Genomic DNA, 14,282 nt, shown 5'->3' with positions numbered 1-14,282 from the left:
ATTTAAAATACTCTTAATAAACTAGGGATAAATATTTGCTTAACATTATGGTATTTAAAACAGTTTGATACTGATGCATAAACAGACATAGCAGTAAAACAGAATACAGTCCAGAAGTAGAGCCAAATATATACAGGACTTTAGGAATAAAACACACATTTCAAATCAGTAGAGGAAATGGCTGTATTTAACAAATGGTGTAGCAACAACTGGCTAGACATACTCTAGATCCCTACCACATTCCTTGTACCAAATTAAATTGCAGATAGAATTAGTTTTTAAGAAACAAAAACATACTAGAAAAAAAATTAGTTGGATACATTTATGACCTTGGGTTAAGAAAGGTCCATTTAAACAAGACACAAAATAACAAAAGCCATAAGAAATTTTTGATATATTTTACTGTATTTAAAAATTAAAATTTTCTACAGGGAAAAACACTTCTTACCTCAAAATAATTCTAAATGGATCAAAGATTTAAACATTTTTTTAAGTTATAAAAAAATAACGTAGGAGTGGGACTTCCCTGGTGGTCCAGTGGTTAAGACTCCATGCTCCCAATGCAGGGGGCCTGGGTTCCATCCCTGGTCAGGGAACTAGATTCTGCATGCCACAACTAAGAGCCTGCATGCTGCAACTGAAAGGTCCTGTGTGCAGTAACTAAAAAAAAAAAAAAAAAAAAAACGATTCTGCATGCCGCAACAAAGATCTCGCACGCAACAACGAAGATCCTGCGTGCCTCAACTAAGACCCAGGGCAACCAAATAAATAAATAAATAAATAAATAAATAAATAAATAACGTGGGAGTTTTAAAAAAAAATAATCTCAAAGCAGAGAAAATCCTTTCCAAACAAGGCATAAAATCCAGAAGCCATAAAGAAGATATGGACAAACTTGAATACATAAAAATTTAAAAGGTCTGCATGGAAAAAACACTATAACCAAAGTCAAAAGACAAGCTGGACAATTATTGGCAATTCATATCACAGACCCAGCCCTAGTTTCCTTGATAAAGAGCTCCTACAACTCAAAAAAGAAAAAAAACAATAGAAAAATAGGCAAAGGATATGGACTAAGAGTTAACAAACAAAAAAAAAGAAATAGTTTTTAGAATGTCAGAATTACTGAAGTTCACTCATAATTAAAGAGATGCACACTTACAGTGAGATAACATTTTCTCCTATTAAATTATCAAAGACCCAAGAGTTTGATAACATTATTTTTGATTCAGGTACAGGAAAATATGCACTCTACATTTCTGATGGGAGTGTAAATTGGTACAATCAGCATAGAGATCAATTTAGCAATATCTATCAAAATTTAAAGTAATTCACAGCAATTTTTTTTCAGAGAATTTATCCTGTTATACTCCCACATTTGCAAAATGACATAGGTACAGGGGTACTTATTGCAGCACTGATCGCAATAGCAACAGTTGGAAACAACCGAATGTCCATCAAATAGGGGACAGTTTAAATAAATAAAATATCTATATGATTATACAAGTAATCTCTATAGGATACATGAAAAATGGTAAAAGTGGCTATTTCTGAGGAAGCAAACTGAGGGACTGGGGATCAGTGATTAGAAAGAGATTTACTTTTCATCATACTTTAAAAAATATCCCTTGAGGTTTTTTACCATGTCCATAATTTACCTATTTTTTAGTGAACATGTAGAAATCAGTATGTGCTAAACACTATCAGCTTTCCAAATATTAACTTAGGTGTTTTTCATAACAACCCTATGCAATAGGCACTATTTTTATCTGTATTTCAAGAAATGATGAAACCCAGGCACACAGGGTCACATAATGACTTCCATGGGCCCTGAGCACTTTGGTTGTTGTGGGACACTTCCACCATAAGAAAATGTTGTCAATTATATTTTACAACTGCTTTGGTATATAAAGACAAATAAAATCCAGCCTGGATTCATTATTATATATTCATTAGTTTTATATTTATTTTTCTTCTGATTTTAAATGAAAGTAAACTTAAAACATTTTCATAAACTCTTAAAAGTATAATAGGTCCTAGGCACTGTGTCTCCTGCAAGCACAGAGAGGTTATGTAACTTGCCCAAGGTCACACAGCCAGTAAGTATTAGAGCTGGGAATTGAACCCAGGTAGTGTGGCTTCAGAATCTATGCTTTTAATCTGTATGCTAGATAAATAAAGCAAATCACAGGGAGAAAATTATGTAGTTATATATGTGCTGACATGGAGCTACCTACAAGATAAATTAAGTGAGAAAATCATGGGAGAAAATACTGTACATATTATGCATTTTTTAAAAAAGGAAGTTTTATACACACGTACACATGCTATTTCTGGAAGAATTTTTTTTAATATCTGGAGAAAGGGACTGGGGAACTGGAGGTCTGGAGGTCTGGAGGACTTCCTTTTCATTGTATTTCTCTTTGCGCTACTGGATTTTTTGTTTGTTTGTTTTTTTACCATGAGCATATATTTACAGATGAGGAAACTGAGACTAAAACAGGGTTAAGTAACTTACCCAAAGTTATATAGGTAGTAAAGAAACCAATAACATATAAATATGAACAACTATTCTGTCAATTAATAATACATCACCATTCCTAAGTATAGACCTGTCAATGTATTCCTGTCAAATTTCATCATTTTAACCCAGTCGGCCAAGCTCTTTTTGTATCATGATTCTGGATCTACTGCATTCATCTTTATGACGTACTTAAATCTGGCAAGCATGCTTTCTGTTTCCATCCAGGTTGTCGATGAAAACGTTTAACACTTGATAGGGCTTAAGTAGAACCCTGCTGATGAGACTAGGGATCCCTCCAGGATCACATTAATTGATCTCTTTGGGTAATGAGTTACCAATCCAATTGATTGTACTATCATTCCACTCACACCCCCTAATTTCCCCTTGCCCATAAGGATAACTGAAGATCCCAATGTTTTCTGCAAATTGTCCATAGCATTCCCTTGTTTGCTAAGCTGCTCTGAAACCACTTGCACAGAAGGTATTTAAAATTAATAAATAATTGGTTTCTTTACTACGTTCTGCAGGTTTCTAAAGTTTACAACCTGGCCAATTCCCCAGAATTCAAACAAAAACTGTTTCAGAAAGACTAGGTTTTCTAGCCCCCAATGTTTTCATAATGCAATTGAACAGAACATTTTAAAAAGCAGAGATATACAGCCGTTTCCCCAGTGGAATCAACCCACTGCCGCCCAAAATAGCCCAGACAACTGAACAGAGCAGCTGGCAAAAGGACAGACGTCTCTAGCCCTGGGGAGAAGGAAGCTAAACGCACACCACAGGGAATTTCCCAAGAAGCACTCTCTGTAACAACCCCTTACTTTTCTAGCTACAACACACAGGCTATATAGTCTAAGTGTTGGAAGAAGAACATATTTTCTGGTTTCCCCTATAATCACACAGTATGGCATTGAATGTTTACATAGGTAACCCTAACTGAACACAATTGCTAAGTTTCTGAAAAGTTTACTGTAAAGCAATAAACAAGGAATTCATTTTTTCATTGACTTGCCCTAGCAAACTGGGAGCCACAGTGCCCTGAAAAAAATTTTGTTCTCTGGTTATTTAAAAAAACAATTATAACTTACAAATGCTACAGAATTTTCAATTATATTTTAGAGGAAACTGTGATTAACACTAAAATAATAGATAACATGTTTAACTCGAAATGTCACAGAATAGAATGATTAAAAGCAAAAACATAGTAGAATGTCAGAGATTCTGGTAATAGGATTACTTAGCTAATATTGCCTCACATATTGTTCCACTATGAAAGCTCAGTTGTGAACCACTACTAGTGTTTTCCTGTTTTAGATGTACCATCCCCTTTTCAGACCTCTCTTCATCAGATAAAGTCTATATGGCTCGTTCAAGGAATTGTTTCAATAGGAGAAGAACAATGCACAAAGTAGGTCTGTTTAGATATATGCAGTTGACTGGCAGCTGGTTAATGTCCACAAAATGATAAGTAACTTAAATTATGACTATACTATTCCCAACCTAATCGTTAAAGTGGTGGTACTGCTCTCCTATGTTACTTTATCAAAATAGTATTTGTTGAGATTGACAAAATGCAGATCATAGATATTAACTCTTTGCTGTCATTTATCATTCCAGGATAGAGCAGTAATAGCTAACTTTTACAGATATTCACTATATACCAGATACTGTGATAAGTGTTTGACATTTATTATCACATTTAAGGCTGATGACAACCCTAAGGTACAAAGCATTGTTATTCACATTTTATAGAAGAAACTGAGGCACAGAGGAGCTAAGTAATTTGACAAAGATGGTATAACCAACAATGGTAGAACCTGATATGAAGTCAGACTAATTTCAGAGCCTGAACTCAACCACTACTGGGAAAGGAATTTGGCATTTCTGTTGACGATAGATGGGGGGAGTAGATATAATAGCAGCAACTTGGTTTTTTTAAAAAACTGAGGTTGCTGTTTGTATCTTACTAAATGAATTTCTTGATTTCAGAGTTTCTCTAAATCAATCACTGATGAATGAGAGACACCTACCCACTTAGGCTGGACTCTGTCAATAGTCTGTCTCCATAAATGGCTTTTAATTAGATTGCAAAGGAATTCCACCCTTCCCCCCTAATATTGCAGCTTTGATGCCTTTAGGATAAGTGACAGAGTGCATTGCTAAGAGAAGGGCTAGGAAGAGAAATGGGACAGCTTTTTTTCCTGAGGCTTGACTGAGGGGTATGGCAGGAAAGGCCTGGAGGTATACTTACTAGCAGCACATTAGTCCAGTGCTCTTAAGACTCAACTCTCTTTTGCATAATAAATTATTAAAAGTTCTCACACAGCTAAGAATAACAATCCTCATTCTATACTATACTCAATAGATCACTACTCTAACTAAATATGTTAATATTCCTAATACTGATATTTCAGATTATTGTTTTATAGTTAAGAAGTCATAATAGTAAATATAGATTCTAAAACAATGATCCTGACTTTTTTGAGTGATGTACTAAAAAGATATAAACTAGCCAAATGAGCTGCATCCTGACCTCCTCTGAATTTACACACAGCTCCCCACCTCACCCTGTCAGTTTCCAAAATAATCTCTCTTTTCTCAAAGTCTCCCTTGAATAACAATTGACTGATTATCACAAAACCATTCCTATATCTTTTCCCCTAAACTATATGCAAATTACCTATTTTTCACACTCACTCCAAAAGAAATAAATTTCCTGTCCACATCCCCAAACAGCTACTGCCTTTATGCTGTTTCTCTTGATTTAGGGGTGGTAACAATTACTATTACTTCTAGCATTAGTCATGGTCTTCCAGAGAATAGCAAGGCTAAAATTCATGCTTTACTGCAATTGGTAAATCAGGCAAGTGAAAAACAGCAGAAGCACATAATTTAAATCCTCTTTGGGTTCTTAATCTAAGACTCTGACATTTGAATTAGGATCAGTAATATATGGTTAAAATTAAACCATGAAGCAAGCCTATATAAATTACCATAAAATCTATCACCCAAAAACTCATAAATTAAGAATTGAGATTGAAACTCTGCTTTGAATCCTTAGTATTATACCTTAAAACTACAGCACATACCATGTTAAATAGATGTATATTTTGTTTTCATTTATTTTGCCTGTTACTTAGGTTACTGCCTTTTGATCTAAACTAAAAGCCAGTCATTTGCAGATGACAAGTTATTCCTTTGAAAACATATTTTTCCAATTAATGAAATTCCAGAAAGCACTTTTATGTCATCAAAATCTACACTCCGTTTATTCTAAGTAATAGGAATTATATCCTATTTTCTCTTAGTTGTGATTTAAGTCTATACTCTCTTCTTTCCCATCTTCTCCTTTTTTCCCTTTGACGCCTGTTTTCTAAGAATCATGGATAAGCTACAATTGCATGAGATTGAAGTATTGTTTATAAACAGAAGAATGACAAATCTACTGCAGGTGATGCAGAGGGAGGTGCTCTTTGATTCTGTCCCCAAATTATGTAAGAATGGCTGCCCCATTGGGGTGGAAGTCAACATTTCCATTTTCTTTCCCATATCACTAGGGCTTTCCTCTTCTGGTTATCCTTCCTCCACTGCTACTTTGACAAACACTACCTAGTATCTCCTCTTCCACCCAGTCCTAGTCCCATTTTGCCTAAGTGCTGGTTGGCAAATGGAGATGGGAAAAACAAAGTGATGCTACTGAAGAGAAAGGGAGTTGAACACCTTTTTTGTGCCACGCACTGAACCAAACATTTTACACGTGGCATTTCACTCAATTCTACAACAGGCCTATAAAATTGGACCTATTATTCTCAATGGAAGATGATGAAATTGAGGCTAAAAGACCTTTTAAAAATGTGCCCAATACTTATGCAGCTAGCAAAGGTCAGAAAAAAAACAACGGAAATCAAAAAACTTAAGAGAAGGCAAACTCTGCTCACCTTACTCCTTACCACCTCTCTCAAGCCCTCAACCCTACAGCTCAGCTCCACGGAACCATGCATGCCAGTGGCCTCCAGCTCAATATTCTCAGTAGCCTTCAACTGTAACTCTCAACGTTACCTTAAGTTTAACTCTTAAATGTTACCTACAATAAAGTCAGACATATAGTTTTAGAGACAAATAAAGGGATAGAAAGATCTTTGTGAACTTCCATTTCCAGGAATATGGAGAACTAGCTCTCTTTTAAAAATCTCCTGCTACAAAATAACTAGAAATTCTGTAGGTTTATCTTTAATCTTTTTGATGCGTAACAAAACATCCTGCAAGAGAAAAGAGTAAATCTCCAGAGGTCAAAAACAAAGAAGTTGATAGCAGAACAGTAATCAGATGTTAATGCTTCAACAGCCCTGGGTGTGTTTGCACTCGTAGGTAACCAACATTCAAAGAGATATTAGCAGACAAATTTTCATAATTTATGAAAGTTAATAATCCTCAAATTCTGAAACCATAAACCATAAACAGAATTAAAAAAAAAAAAGAAATTCCAGGGCTTCCTTGGTAGCACAGTGGTTAAGAAATCCACCTGCCGGGCTTCCCTGGTGGCGCAGTGGTTGAGAGTCTGCCTGCCGATGCAGGGGACACGGGTTCGTGCCCTGGTCCGGGAAGATCCCACATGCCGCAGAGCGGCTGGGCCCGTAAGCCATGGCCGCTGAGCCTGCGCGTCCAGAGCCTGTGCTCCGCAACGGGAGAGGCCACAACAGTGAGAGGCTCGCGTACCGCAAAAAAAAAAAAAAAAAAAGAATCCACCTGCCAATGCAGGGGACACGGGTTCGAGCCCTGGTCCGGGAAGATCCCACATGCCACGGAGCAACTAAGCCTGTGAGCCACAACCACTGAAGCCTGCGCACCTAGAGCCCGTGGTCCGCAACAAGAGAAGCCACTGCAATGAGAAGCCCGCGCGCCGCAACAAAGAGTAGCCCCCACTCACCACAACTAGAGGAAGCCCACACGCAGCAACGAAGACCCAATGCAGCCAAAATAAATAAAATAAAATAAAATAAAATAAAATAAAGAAATTCCAAATTGTAAAGGAAAAATTCAAGATTTTTCCTTCCTATGTAGGGATAAAAACCTCAGTTCAGTCTACCTCCCATGTGGGAAAAAACGCAGTTCTTCCCTCCTGCTTCTCCTTTCCTTTACACAGACACCTTACTCACAAAGAACACTTCACTTCTGACACCTCCAGTTACCAAATATGTGGAGGTTTTCCCCCACACTAAGCAATTCTCTGTAAAACCAGCTGGGTGTCCTATAATTTAATTTGAATCTAACACTATCTACCTGGAGATAGTGTCAGGTCCCATAGGTTAAGGGCTCAGTCCCACAAGACTGCTCCCACCACACTTCAGATGCCAATTATAAGTAGTAAGTCTCCATGTTACCCACAACTTCCGTCCAATTTAGCTAAAATCAGAGGTTCCCATGACCCCCCTCCTCAGGCTTGATTAATTTGCTATAACAATTCACAGAACTTAGGGAAACACTGACTTACATTTACCAGTTTATTAAAGAATATAAAGGCTACAGATGAACAGCCAGATAAAGAGATACATAGGGCAAGGTCTGGGAGGGTCCCAAGTGCAGGAGTTTCTGTCCCTGTGGAATTGGAATGTGTCATCCTCCCGGTATGGATGTGTTCACCAACCTGGAAGTTCCCCGAACCCCCTACTATTGGGATTTTATGAAGGCTTCCGTAAATACTATGGGCATGATCCATGATTAACTCCATTTCCAGGCCCTCTCCCCTCTCTGGAGAATGTGGGGGGAGCTGAAAATCCCAAGATTTTAATCATGGCTTGGTCTTTCTGGTGACCAGCCCCCATCCAGGAGCCATCCAAGAGCCCACCCAGAATCACCTCAGTAGAACAAAAGACGTTCTTCATTGCTCTTATCATTCAGGAATTTACAAGGGTTTTATAAGCCCTGTGTCAGGGATGGGGTCGAAGATAGACAGAGGAAGAGGTGCTCCTAGTGTTTTTATCACTTAGAAAATTGCAAGGGTTTTAGGAGTTCTGTGACAGGAACCAGAACAGAGACCAATATATATTTTCTATTATCTCACATAAATGTAAACATATTGCTGTCAAGTATCAAAAACAAAAAAAATCTTAGGGGCTTCCCCGGTGGCGCAAGTGGTTGGGAGTCCGCCTGCCGATGCAGGGGACACGGGTTCGTGCCCCGGTCCGGGAGGATCCCACATGCTGCAGAGCGGCTGGGCCCGTGGGCTGTGGCCGCTGGGCCTGTGCGTCTGGAGCCTGTGCTCCGCAACGGGAGGGGCCACAATGGTGAGAGGCCCGCGTACAGCAAAAAAAAAAAAAAAAAATCTTAAAGTGGCCAGAGAGAAAAGATAGATTATTATAAAAGAATAACAAACTGACAGCAGGCATCTCAAAAGCAACAATAAAAGCCAGAAGAAAATAAATAATATCTTCAGAGTGTTGAGAGAAAATCGTTGTCAACTTGGAATTGTGTAACCAGCAAAACTATCTATCAAAAATAAGAGCAGGGACTTCCCTGGTGGCGCAGTGGTTAGGGATCCATGCTCCTGATGCAGGGGGCCCAGGTTCATTCCCTGGTGGGGGAGCTGGATCCCGCATGCATGCTGCAACTGGGAGTTCACATGTCGCAACTGGGGAGCCTGCCTGCCGCAACTACCACCCAGTGCAACCAAATAAACAAATAAATATTTTTTTAAAAGAGCAAAATAAAAACATTTTCAGACAAATGAAAATTACAAGTTTTACCAAAAGACCTTCACTAAAGGAAATTTCTAATGAATAAACTTAAGAAAGAAGAAAACTGAACCCAAAAGAAAGGGCTGATATTAAAGAAGAAATTACTTGTTAGGAAGTTAGAAAATATGTGGTCAAAGCCAAACAAGCAATGGCTGTATGAAACAATAATAACAATATATAATTTGGATAAGGTGGAGGTATAATACTGGACAAGTACAACTGCGGGGGTATGGGGTTTCAGAGGAGTTAAAGCATTCTAAAGTTCTTGTTTCAATTTGGAAGAGGGTAGAAATGTTCATTTTATTAGTAAAGATATTTTGTTTAGTCAAGATGCATGTTAAAAATTCAAGAGTAACAGTAAAAGAAAAAAATGCTTAAATCTGAATAAATTAGCATCCCCAAAACTACAATGGGTGCAAACACAAAAAGCCCTAAGAAAAGATTGCTCTCTCTATCTAAAGGACCAGGAAAGGAGCAGGCTAGTAAGACAGAAAAACTTTTAAACAATAACTACTCTGCAGCAGCCAAACATCATAGAAAAAACTGGCCCTATCACCACCCCCGTTGGCAAAGGGCAAGTGGCAAACCTAGACTTCTATCCTCTTGCCAGGCTGTAACAAAGTTTCACAATACTCTCTCCAGGGTGGTACCAGAGAAGGCTGAGTAGTATGGCAGGACTTTCATTTCTGGTAGGTGATAATGAGAGAAAGCCCCCAAAAGGTATAAGTAGAGACCATAGGGGGAGCCTGGCAATAACAAAGCATGTCTCCTCCTCCTTGCTGGGGTAGTGTCAAGAGGCTTGGCAGAGGGACAGGACTTTCACCACTGCCCAGCGGTAATGAAGCCACTCATTACCCCTACCACGGTGTCATTGGAGACCATGTGGTGAGCAGCTAATGAGGTATGAGTAGAGACCTAGTGGGCAGCCAGAATTCCCACACCCACCTAGCACTAGCAAGGAGCAAACTCCCCTCCCATGATTGTCAACAGAGGCCAAGTGGGGAACCTGGACTCCTACAACCCACCTGGCAGTAACAAAGCAGTGCCCCTCTTCCCTTGCCGGAGTGGTGTCAGAGAAAGCCACTTAAAAGAGGAAGTTTAAATAAGATACGGTGTCTTATAACATAATACCAACAATGTCTAGGTTTCAATAAATAAATAAATAAATAAATAAATAAATAAATAAATAAATAAATAAATAATCTCTCCACATACCAAGAACCAGAAAGCTATCAAGCTGAATTAAAAACAGAATCAATAGATGCCAATAACAAGATGACAGAGATATTAGATTTATGTAACAAAAAGTTTAAAGCAGCTATTATAAAAATGATTCTACAAGCAAATATAAACAGACTTGAAACAAATGAAAAAAAAAAGAAAACCTTAGCAAAGAAATAGAAGAATAAAAAAGAACAAAATGGAAGGGCTTACCTGGTGGCGCAGTGGTTGAGAATCCGCCTGCCAATGCATGGGACACGGGTTTGAGCCCTGGTCCGGGAAGATCCCACATGCTGCAGAGCAACTAAGCCCGTGCACCACAACTACTGAGTCTGTGCTCTAGGGCCCATGTGCCACAACCACTGAGCCCATGTGCCACAGCTACTGAAGCCCATGTGCCTAGAGCCCATGCTCTGCCACAAGAGAAGCCACTGCAATGAGAAGCCCGCGCACTGCAACAAAGAGTAGCTCCTGCTCACCACAACTAGAGAAAGCCCGCACGCAGCAACGAAGACCCAACTCAGCCAAAATAAATTAAAAAAAAAAGAACCAAATGGAATATTTGGAACTGAAAAATACAATAATTAAGATTAAAAATTCGATGAATGCGCTATACAGCAGAATGAAGGAGACAGAGGAAAAAATATCAGTGAACTCGAAGATAGAACAATGAAAATTACCCAAATTGAACATAAATGGAAAAAAAATTAACAGAGCTTCCTAGGACTATAACAAAAGCTATAACATTCATGTCATGAGAATCCCAGGAGAGGAAAAAGAGGACAAAGCATGTCCTTGAAGTACTTGAAGAAATAATGGCTGAAAACTTCTCAAATTTGGCAAAAGATATAAACCTACAGATTCAAGAAGTGAACTCCAAACAGAATAAACTCTAAAGAATTTCACACCAGGACACATCATAGTCAAACTTCTGAAAACTAACAACAAACACAAAGTTCTTAAAAGCAGCAAGTGAAACAAGACCTTACCTATAAGGAAACACAATTTGAATGACAGTAGATTTCTCATCTGAAGCCATGCAGGCCGAAGGAAATTGCATGATATATTTCATAGGCTGAAAGAAAAAAAAAAACAACAACTGTCAACCTGAATCCTATATCCAACAAAAATATCCTCCAGGAATGAAGGGGAAATCAAGGCATTCTCAGATGAAGGACAGACACTAAGAGAATTTGTCCCCAGCTGCCCTTCCCTAAAGAATGGCTTAAGGAAGTTCTCTAAATGAATAGGAAATGATTTTTTTTAAAGAAATCTTGGAACATCAGAAAGAATATGGTAAGGAAAACTATGGATAAATAGAATTTACTTCTCCTTTGGAGCCTTCTAAATTATGTTGGATGGTGGAAGCAAAATTATTACCCTGTGTGATGTAGTTTTAAATATATGTAAATACCTAAGACAAATATAGTGTAAATGGGGAAGTGTAAAAGGACATAAAGGGAGATAAAGTCTGTATACTTCACTTGAACTGGTAAAATGAAGACACCAACAGTCTGTAATAAGTTATATGTATATAATATAATACCTAGAACAATGACTAAAAAAGCTACACAAAGAGATACACTCAAAATAGCCATACATAAATTAAGATGGAATTCTAAAAATGTTCAAGTAACCCACAAGAAGGCAGGAAATAAGAAATCAGAAGAAATAAAAAAGAGAGAAAGAAAACAAAAACTAAAATTGCAGAATTAATTCCAAAATAGCAATAATTACATTAAAGTTAAATGGTATAAATATACCAATTAAAAAACAGAGACCTTTGTATGGTGACAGATTGTAACTAAACTTATCACGGTGATTATTTTGTAATATACAGAAATATCAAGTCACTATGTTGCGCACCAGGAAATAACATTGTGTTGCAAGTTAACTATACTTTAAAAACAAACAAACAACAAACTCATAGAAAAAGAGATCAAATTTGTGGTTACCAGAGGCAGGAGGTTGAGGGAAGGAGAACTGGATGAAGGTGGTCAAGGGGTACAAACTTCCAGTTACATGATATATAAGTACTAGGGATGCAACATATAACATGATAAATATAATTAGCACTGCTGTGTGTTATATATGTAAGTTGTTAAGAGAGTAAATTCCAAGAGTTCTCATCACAAGGAAAAAAATTTTTTTCTCTTTTATTTTGTATCTATATGAAACAATGGATGTTCACTAAACTTATTTTGGTAATCATTTCATGATGTATGTAAGTCAGATCATTATACTGTACACCTTAAATTTATACAGTGCTGGATGTCAATTATATCTCAATTTAAAAAAACAGGGAAACTGGCAGAGTGAGTTAAGAAACATGACCCAACTATATGCTATTTACAAGAAACTCATGTTAGCTATAATAATATAATTAGGTTGAAAGTAGAAGGATGGAAAAAGTTGTATCGTACAAAAACATTAATCAAAAGAAAGAAAGAGTGGCTATATTAATATCAGAATATATATAAAGAAAATATGTATGCTAATATACATTAGCAATATACACATTATATATAATAGACAATTTTATTATTTACATATTATATATTAAATTAAATATATACCAATATATAAATAAATAATAATAATACATATATAGACAGAGTGAAATATAAAATAGATCCAAAAGATTTAACTGAAACAGAGGATATTATATAATGATAAAAGGGCCAATCCATCAAGATACAGCATTCCTAAATGTGGATGCACCAAACAATAGAGCTACAAAACATGTGAAGCAAAAACTTATTAAACTAAAAGCAGAAATAGACAAATCTACAATTATAGTTGGAAATTTCAACACCCCTCTCTCAGTGATTGATAGAACAACTAGACAGTAAATCAGCAAGGATATAGAAGAACTCAACAACACCGTCAACCAATCGGATCTAATCAACATCCATAGAACATTCCACCCAACAGCAGGATGCACAATTTCTTCATATACCCATGGAACATATATCAAGATAGGCTCTATCCCAGGCCATGAAACAAACCTTCACAAATTTAAAAGAACTGAAATCACAGAGTATGTCATCCAACTGCAGTGGAATCAAACTAGAAATAAGTAACAGAACAATAACAAGAAGATCTCCAAACACTTGGAAACTAAGCAACATACTTCTAAACAGTTCATGGATCAGAGGGGAAGTTTCAAGGGAAATTTAAAAATATATTGATGTTGAGGGACTTCCCTTGTGTTCCAGTGGTTAAGACTCCATGCTCTCAGTGCAGGGGGCCTGGGTTCGATCTCTGGTCAGGGAACTAGATCCCACATGCCGCAAATAAAGATCCTGCATGCCGCAGTGAAGATCAAAGATCACGCATGCCATGACTAAGACCCAGCGCAGCCAAATAAATAAATAAATATTTTTTAAAAATAAAGGATTGTTGTAAATATATATATATACATATATATATATATATGTTGAAATGAATGAAAATGAAAACACAACATATCAAAATCTGTGGGACACAGCTAAAGCAGTGCTGAGAGGGAAATTTGTAGCACTAATTGCACATAATAATAGAAAATGAAAAGTCTGAAATCAGTAACCCAAGTTCCCACCTCAAGGACCTAGCAAAAGAAGGACAAAATAAATCCAAAGCAAGTAGAAGGAAAGAAATAATAAAGATAAGAGCAGAAAGCAATGAAATGAAAACAGGAAAACAATAGAAAAAAATCAATGAAACAAAGAGCTGGTTTTTTAGAAAGATCAAAATAATTGGCAAACCTCTAGTAAGACTGACAAAAAAAGAGAAGACACATATTATATTACATACCCTACAGA

At 37.1% G+C, this 14,282-nt stretch overlaps 1 long non-coding RNA gene across 2 annotated transcripts in view; it reads right to left on the bottom strand.

Annotated features, from left to right (window-relative positions):
* Positions 1-14,282, bottom strand: part of LOC308609011 — a 75,478-nt gene that overhangs the window by 23,031 nt on the left and 38,165 nt on the right. Inside the window, exon 3 of one of the 2 annotated variants that reach the window (XR_014014260.1) lies at positions 11,386-11,554. The exons of the other annotated variant lie outside the window; for it this stretch is intronic. This is a non-coding gene — a long non-coding RNA (uncharacterized lncRNA). Of the gene's footprint in view, positions 1-11,385; positions 11,555-14,282 lie in introns of those variants that run through there. 2 annotated transcript variants of the gene reach the window in all.

This window comes from Mesoplodon bidens (genome assembly GCF_964165515.1).
Source record: "Mesoplodon bidens genome assembly, chromosome: X".
In the NCBI taxonomy this organism is placed as follows: domain Eukaryota; kingdom Metazoa; phylum Chordata; class Mammalia; order Artiodactyla; family Ziphiidae; genus Mesoplodon; species Mesoplodon bidens.
Note: the sequence above shows the minus strand (reverse complement) of the source record. Positions and strands in the feature narration are given on the sequence as shown.